The sequence below is a fragment of the Procambarus clarkii genome, chromosome 7, assembly GCF_040958095.1.
Source record: "Procambarus clarkii isolate CNS0578487 chromosome 7, FALCON_Pclarkii_2.0, whole genome shotgun sequence".
Taxonomy (NCBI): domain Eukaryota; kingdom Metazoa; phylum Arthropoda; class Malacostraca; order Decapoda; family Cambaridae; genus Procambarus; species Procambarus clarkii.
In genome coordinates, this window is record NC_091156.1 from 44497029 (window position 1) to 44505290 (window position 8262).

Sequence of the window (8262 nt, forward strand, 5' to 3'; positions counted from 1 at the left end):
CACGCTAGGAAGGTTGTGGTGGTGGAGGGCAGACAGGGAGGCCGTGGTGGAGGGCAGGCAGGGAGGCCGTGGTGGTGGAGGGCAGGCAGGCAGGCCGTGGTGGTGGAGGGCAGGCAGGGAGGCCGTGGTGGTGGAGGGCAGGCTAGGAAGGTTGTGGTGGTGGAGGGCAGGCTAGGAAGGTTGTGGTGGAGGAGGGCAGGCAGAGAGGCCGTGGTGGAGGGCAGGCAGGGAGGCCGTGGTGGCAGAGGGCAGGCAGGGAGGCCGTGGTGGTGGAGGGCAGGCTAGGAAGGTTGTGGTGGTGGAGGGCAGGCAGGGAGGCCGTGGTGGAGGGCAAGCAGGGAGGCCGTGGGGGTGTGCAGGCAGGAAGGCCGTGGCGGTGGGCTGGCAGGGAGGCCGTGGTAGTGGAGGTCAGGCACGGAGCCCGTGGTGGTGGGCAGGCAGGGAGGCCGTGGTGGAGGGCAGGCAGGGAGGCCGTGCTGGAGAGCAGGCAGGGAGGCCGTGGTCGAGGGCAGGCAGGGAGGCCGTGGTGGAGGGCAGGCAGGGAGGCCGTGGTCGAGGGCAGGCAGGGAGGCCGTGGTGGAGGGCAGGCAGGGAGGCCGTGGTGGTGGAGGGCATGCTAGGAAGGTTGTGGTGGTGGAGGGTAGGCAGCGAGGCCGTGGTGGAGGGCAGGCAGGGAGGCCGTGGTGGTGGAGGGCAGGCAGGGAGGCTGTGGTGGTGGAGGGCAGGCAGGGAAGCCGTGGTGGTGGAGGGCAGGCTAGGAAGGTTGTGGTGGTGGAGGGCAGGCAGCGAGGCCGTGGTGGAGGGCAGGCAGGGAGGCTGTGGTGGTGGAGGGCAGGCAGGGAGGCCGTGGTGGTGGAGGGCAGGCTAGGAAGGTTGTGGTGGTGGAGGGCAGGTAGGGAGGCCGTGGTGGAGGGCAGGCAGGGAGGCCGTGGTGGTGGAGGGCAGGTAGGGAGGCCGTGGTGGAGGGCAGGCAGGGAGGCCGTGGTGGTGGATGGGTTGCAGGGAGGCCGTGGTGGTGGAGGGCAGGCAGGGAGGCTGTGATGGTGGAGGGCAGGCTAGGAAGGTTGTGGTGGTGGAGGGCAGACATGGAGGCATTGGTGGTGGATGGCAGGCAGGGAGGCCGTGAAGGAGGGCAGGCAGGGAGGCCGTGGTGGATGGCAGGCTAGGAAGGTTGTGGTGGTGGAGGGCAGACAGGGAGGCCGTAGCGGTGGGCAGGCTGGAAGGCCGTGGTAGTGGAGGACAGGCAGGGAGGCCGTGGTGGAGGGCAGGCAGGGAGGCCGTGGTAGTGGAGGGCATGCTAGGAAGGTTGTGGTGGTGGAGGGCAGGCAGGCAGATCGTGGTGGTGGAGGGCAGGCAGGCAGGCCGTGGTGGTGGAGGGCAGGCAGGGAGGCCGTGGTGGTGGAGGGCAGGCAGGGAGGCCGTGGTGGTGGGCAGGCAGGGAGGCCGTGGTGGTGGGGGGCAGGCAGGGAGGCCGTGGTGGAGGGCAGGCAGGGAGGCTGTGGTAGAGGGCAGGCAGGGAGGCCGTGGTGGTGGATGGCAGGCAGGGAGGCCGTGGTGGTGGAGGGCAGGCTAGGAAGGTTGTGGTGGTGGAGGGCAGGCAGAGAGGCCGTGGTGGAGGGCAGGCAGGGAGGCCGTGGTGGTGGAGGGCAGGCAGGGAGGCCTTGGTGGTGGAGGGCACGCTAGGAAGGTTGTGGTGGTGGAGGGCAGACAGGGAGGCCGTGGTGGAGGGCAGGCAGGGAGGCCGTGGTGGTGGAGGGCAGGCAGGCAGGCCGTGGTGGTGGAGGGCAGGCAGGGAGGCCGTGGTGGTGGAGGGCAGGCTCGGAAGGTTGTGGTGGTGGAGGGCAGGCTAGGAAGGTTGTGGTGGAGGAGGGCAGGCAGAGAGGCCTTGGTGGAGGGCAGGCAGGGAGGCCGTGGTGGCAGAGGGCAGGCAGGGAGGCCGTGGTGGTGGAGGGCAGGCTAGGAAGGTTGTGGTGGTGGAGGGCAGGCAGGGAGGCCGTGGTGGAGGGCAGGCAGGGAGGCCGTGGGGGTGTGCAGGCAGGAAGGCCGTGGCGGTGGGCTGGCAGGGAGGCCGTGGTAGTGGAGGTCAGGCACGGAGCCCGTGGTGGTGGGCAGGCAGGGAGGCCGTGGTGGAGGGCAGGCAGGGAGGCCGTGCTGGAGAGCAGGCAGGGAGGCCGTGGTCGAGGGCAGGCAGGGAGGCCGTGGTGGAGGGCAGGCAGGGAGGCCGTGGTCGAGGGCAGGCAGGGAGGCCGTGGTGGAGGGCAGGCAGGGAGGCCGTGGTGGTGGAGGGCATGCTAGGAAGGTTGTGGTGGTGGAGGGTAGGCAGCGAGGCCGTGGTGGAGGGCAGGCAGGGAGGCCGTGGTGGTGGAGGGCAGGCAGGGAGGCTGTGGTGGTGGAGGGCAGGCAGGGAAGCCGTGGTGGTGGAGGGCAGGCTAGGAAGGTTGTGGTGGTGGAGGGCAGGCAGCGAGGCCGTGGTGGAGGGCAGGCAGGGAGGCTGTGGTGGTGGAGGGCAGGCAGGGAGGCCGTGGTGGTGGAGGGCAGGCTAGGAAGGTTGTGGTGGTGGAGGGCAGGCAGCGAGGCCGTGGTGGAGGGCAGGCAGGGAGGCCGTGGTGGTGGAGGGCAGGCAGGGAGGCCGTGGTGGAGGGCAGGCAGGGAGGCCGTGGTGGTGGATGGGTTGCAGGGAGGCCGTGGTGGTGGAGGGCAGGCAGGGAGGCTGTGATGGTGGAGGGCAGGCTAGGAAGGTTGTGGTGGTGGAGGGCAGACAGGGAGGCATTGGTGGTGGATGGCAGGCAGGGAGGCCGTGAATGAGGGCAGGCAGGGAGGCCGTGGTGGATGGCAGGCTAGGAAGGTTGTGGTGGTGGAGGGCAGACAGGGAGGCCGTAGCGGTGGGCAGGCTGGAAGGCCGTGGTAGTGGAGGACAGGCAGGGAGGCCGTGGGGGTAGAGGGCCGGCAGGGAGGCCATGGTGGAGGGCAGGCAGGGAGGCCGTGTTGAAGGGCAGGCAGGGAGGCCGTGTTGAAGGGCAGGCAGGGAGGCCGTGGGGGTGGGCAGGCAGGGAGGCCGTGGCGGTGGGCAGGCAGGGAGGCCGTGGCGGTGGGCAGGCAGGGAGGCCGTGGTGGTGGAGGGCAGGCAGGGAGTCCGTGGTGGAGGGCAGGCAGGGAGGCCGTGGTGGTGGAGGGCAGGCAGGGAGGCCGTGGCGGTGGGCAGGCAGGGAGGCCGTGGTGGTGGAGGGCAGGCAGGGAGGCCGTGGTGGAGGGCAGGCAGGGAGGCCGTGGTGGTGGAGGGCAGGCAGGGAGGCCGTGGTGGTGGAGGGCAGGCTAGGAAGGTTGTGATGGTGGAGGGCAGGCAGAGAGGCCGTGGTGGAGGGCAGGCAGGGAGGCCGTGGTGGTGGAGGGCAGGCAGGGAGGCCGTGGTGGTGGAGGGTAGGCAGGGAGGCCGAGGTGGTGGGCAGGCAGGGAGGCCGTGGTTGAGGAGGGCAGGCAGGGAGGCCGTGGTGGAGGGCAGGCAGGAAGGCCGTGGTGGGGGGCTGGCTAGGAAGGTTGTGGTGGTGGAGGGCAGACAGGGAGGCCGTGGTGGTGGAGGGCAGGCCAGGAAGGCCGTGGTGGTGGAGGGCAGGTCAGGAAGGCCTTGGTGGTGGAGGGCAGGCCAGGAAGGCCGTGGTGGTGGACGGGCAGGCCAGGAAAGCCGTGGTGGTGAGATCAGGCCAGGAAGGTCGTGGTGGTGGAGGGCAGGCAGGAAGGCCGTGGTGGAGGAGGGCTGGCAGGGAGGCCGTGGTGGTAGAGGGCAGGCAGGGAGGCCGTGGTGGAGGGCAGGAAGGGAGGCCGTGGTGGTGGAGGGCAGGCAGGGAGGCCGTGGTGGAGGGCAGGCAGGGAGGCCGTGGTGGTGGAGGGCAGGCTAGGAAGGTTGTGGTGGTGGAGGGCAGAAAAGGAGGTTGTGGTGGTGGAGGGCAGGCAGGGAGGCCGTGGTGGTGGAGGGCAGGCAGGGAGGCCGTGGTGGAGGGCAGGCAGGGAGGCCGTGGTGGTGGAGAGCAGGCAGGGAGGCCGTGGTGGAGGGCACGAAGGGAGGCCGTGGTGGTGGAGGGCAGGCAGGGAGGCCGTGGGGGTGGGCAGGCAGGGAGGCCGTGGCGGTGGGCAGGCAGGGAGGACGTGGTGGTGGAGGGCAGGCAGGGAGGCCGTGGTGGAGGGCAGGCAGGGAGGCCGTGGTGGTGGAGGGCAGGCAGGGAGGCCATGGTGGAGGGCAGGCAGGGAGGCCGTGGTGGTGGAGGGCTGGCAGGGAGGCCGTGGTGGTGGAGGGCAGGCAGGGAGGCCGTGGTGGTGGGCAGGCAGGGAGGCCGTGGTGGTGGAGGGCAGGCAGGGAGGCCGTGGTGGTGGAGGGCAGGCAGGGAGGCCGTGGTGGTGGAGGGCAGGCAGGGAGGCCGTGGTGGAGGGCAGGCAGGGAGGCCGTGGTGGAGGGCAGGCAGGGAAGCTGTGGTGGTGGAGGGCACGCTAGGAAGGTTGTGGTGGTGGAGGGCACGCTAGGAAGGTTGTGGTGGTGGAGGGCAGACAGGGATGCCGTGGTGGAGGGCAGGCAGGGAGGCCGTGGTGGTGGATGGCAGGCAGGAAGGCCGTGGTGGTGGAGGGCAGGCAGGGAGGCCGTATTGGTGTAGGGCAGGCTAGGAAGGTTGTGGTGGTGGAGGGCAGGCAGGGAGGCCGTGGTGGAGGGCAGGCAGGGAGGCCGTGGTGGTGGAGGGCAGGCAGGGATTCCGTGGTGGTGGAGGGCAGGCTAGGAAGGTTGTGGTGGTGTAGGGCCGACAGGGAGGCCTTGGTGGTGGAGGGCAGGCAGGGAGCCCGTGGAGGAGGGCAGGCAGGGAGGCCGTGGTGGAGGGCAGGCTAGGAAGGTTGTGGTGGTGGAGGGCAGAAAAGGAGGCCGTGGTGGAGGGCAGGCAGGGAGGCCGTGGTGGTGGAGGGCAGGCAGGGAGGCCGTGGTGGAGGGCAGGCAGGGAGGCCGTGGTGGTGGAGGGCAGGCAGGGAGGCCGTGGAGGAGGGCAGGTCAGGAAGGTCGTGGTGGGGAAGGGCAGGCCAGGAAGTTCGTGGTGGTGAGGGCAGGCCAGGAAGGCCATGGTGGTGGAGGGCAGGCCAGGAAGGTCGTGGTGGTGAGGGCAGGCCAGGAAGGTCGTGGTGGTGGAGGGCAGGCCAGGAAGGTCGTGGTGGTGGAGGGCAGGCCAGGAAGGTCGTGGTGGTGTAGGGCAGACAGGGAGGCCTTGGTGGAGGAGGGCAGGCAGGGAGGCCGTGGTGGAGGGCAGGCAGGAAGGCCGTGGTGGAGGATGATATGAGGTGGAGGATGATATTCTTCCCATGATATGAAAACCGCACATTAGCCAATTAATAAACACTGATGCTCTGGGTGCACGTGCACCCAGAGCATCCCCGTGTTACAATGGTGGGAGCGGTGGGATGGTTTCTCGACTTATCTTTCCTTCTTCTCCCCCTCTACCCGTATTCTTACTATTTATTTCTCTACAAGGGACTCCAAAACTTTTACTAAAGCTGAATCCACGCCACGTGGTCCTAAGACGATTGACCGACTTAGGATTCTACAACCAGTATGACGTGACCTAGGCTTTGAGCAAAACCCTAGAGTCGCTTCCGCCGCCACTACTAGACCAGTAACACAGAGCAATGATCGAGGTCTGGATCGATCATGCTAATTAACCAACCTTGGGGCTTGATCCCCACTATAACCGATGACCTTGAGTGTCTTAAGAGTGTGGAATTAATTACACGGGAATGATGAATTCCGACTCGATGTTAGAATCGGCGCCCAATCCAACCCTGCCTCGTGTGGACCACGTGACCAGGACAAGTTCACATACTGTACATATAACAAATACATGGAAACAATAAAAATGCAAATATTAACTAATTAATTTATTAAAAGAAACTAAAACAAAATCTAAATATGTTCACTCCCTGACACTTTAACACTCCCTACTTGACCTGAATGGCAATGAGTTGACTATCCCTATAAATAACAATAGCAACACACACCAGGGTAGCTGTCTCGAGATCACCACTACCCACCTGATGCGTCATCAAGACTGCAGCCATTCCAGCAGTGTTGGAGGAGAGGTCAAGAAATGGAAAGCACGTAGCAGTACTCAAGAATTTCGCCGGAAGATTAATGATTACGTCATCTGAAGTAACAAGAAAGCGGAAGTAAGGCGGTCACAGGTGGAAGGCACGGTTTCCCTACAGAGTACCGGGACTCGCCAATAGAAGGTCGCAAAATTGTCTCCTTTGGCCTAAAGTCGGCGGTACGAGGGTATACACAGTTGGTGTTTACGGCCTAGTAACCTGGTGACATCAAGAAACGCCGGAGATGACATGAGCAATGATGGAAGACGAGATTCACCTGTTCTGCAAACAAGCAACCCGCTTCTACGACCTTCTGACACCACTCCTGCTAAGAGACACCGTTGGTACATCCTTTCCTGCTCTGCTGTGGTCATCTGCGACGTCAAGTTTAACATCAAGACTGCCGTGTGAACTGTGATTGATAAGAAGGCGTGTGGACTGTCGAGAGCAAGATTAATGGCCGAAGTAATAGTATTTTACAGCTGTCACTTGGCACTCCGCTCTACTACACTCTGTCGTCATTCAGGAGTACCGGATGGGAGTACAAGAGGACCAGGTATTGATGTCTACACATGGGAAGAAGCAAGATCGACACCGTCATCGTCAGCGACTACATTCAGCATCCAGCAGCATCGATTTGTTTTTCTCGATTACTCAATATGAACAATTGATACAAACAACAAAGTGGCTCCGAACATCTGTGTAAAGAATATCTGGACACTTTTGTTTAAATGTTGAAAAACAGAGTTAGAATCACAATACTTTTTAAATGTTGAAAAACAGATTTAAAATAATTCAGGTATAATATATGAAAATTTTACTCTACAAATTGGTCAGTAATCAAAATCGAAGCCCCTGTGTAATTGTCTCAGCCCAGAACAAACGGTTATGGAAAATTATGTTGTGTGCTATTTTTTTCAGAATGTTTGAACACAGGAGAGGCGGACCAATATAAACATTGACACTCTTACAGTGAGTGAGAACACTTGGCTGTACAGTCAGCTGAAACCTGTGATATAGTATAGGAATTTTTGTTTATATTTTTAGATACATGTAATAAACATTAGGTGTGTTCCTTAGCATGTCAAGGTTGACATTGAGTGGGGAGTGGGTAGTACACGGATGTGAACTTGATAGTTCCGTAGTACGCTCCCGGATGACTGAAAGTTCAGTCTGAAGATATAACTTTAATGTTTGTTTGAGCACGGTGTGGCCGGCTCTAGAGGACACATGGACTTGGCTAGTGAAGAGCCAAGAGAGTTTAATAGCTAGTCTTTGATGGTAGAGTAGGGACATGTTATTTAGCTATGTCAGTAAGGATAGGTTGTATGTTTCCTGATGTTAGAGGATTGCGGTCAGTTGACAGCTGAGAAATTTATGAAATGTGAACATATTTATTATGATGTTGGACTCTATTAATTGTCAAATTTTATTAGTTAGGTTAGCTTTTGTTTGTGGCATGAGTTGAATTCTGGGTTTGGATACTAAACCTCGTGCTTTTTTAACAAATTAACAAGGTTTACTAAGTGCTTGTGCGGGGGGGTTGTAACAAACTAGGCTGGTTGTAAGAATTATCCAGAGTGGTTTATTGACAAAAGAGAATGGGAAGCTGAGCCCGCGTGGTGACCCGGGACCTGACCCCAGGGGAATTCGCGGTGAAAATAATCGACGCCTTGTTCATAGCTGCGTATAATGAATCATCCTATAGTATTCAATAAGTTAGAGAAATTAGCCTTTATTCCTTTTGTATTAAAATTGTATTGTATAATATTACTGGGTACAATATCAAGAGTATTCTAATTATTGAGTTAAGTCACCATCAGTGACATCACGAATCAGATCTAAGTTGTAAGGCGGAGTGACCTGGCGGTCATAGGTCATCAGTGTTGACATGTCTACTATTTCTCAAAGTTTTAATAACCATTTTGGGGAAGGGGAACAGCTCTGCCGTTAGATGCTTGTGTAAATTAATTTCAGTAAAATAATTCAACCAGTCTGGATCAATTCAGTACAAACAGAGGTTAATTGTTATAACTTAAACCTGGCTAAGTAACTGGGTAAGCGATGCGGAACAATACAATGCTCTAGTCTGGGGTAGACCGGACGAGGAGAGATCAGTGTGGAGTCCAGATCAACTGGGGGAGGTCAACCATC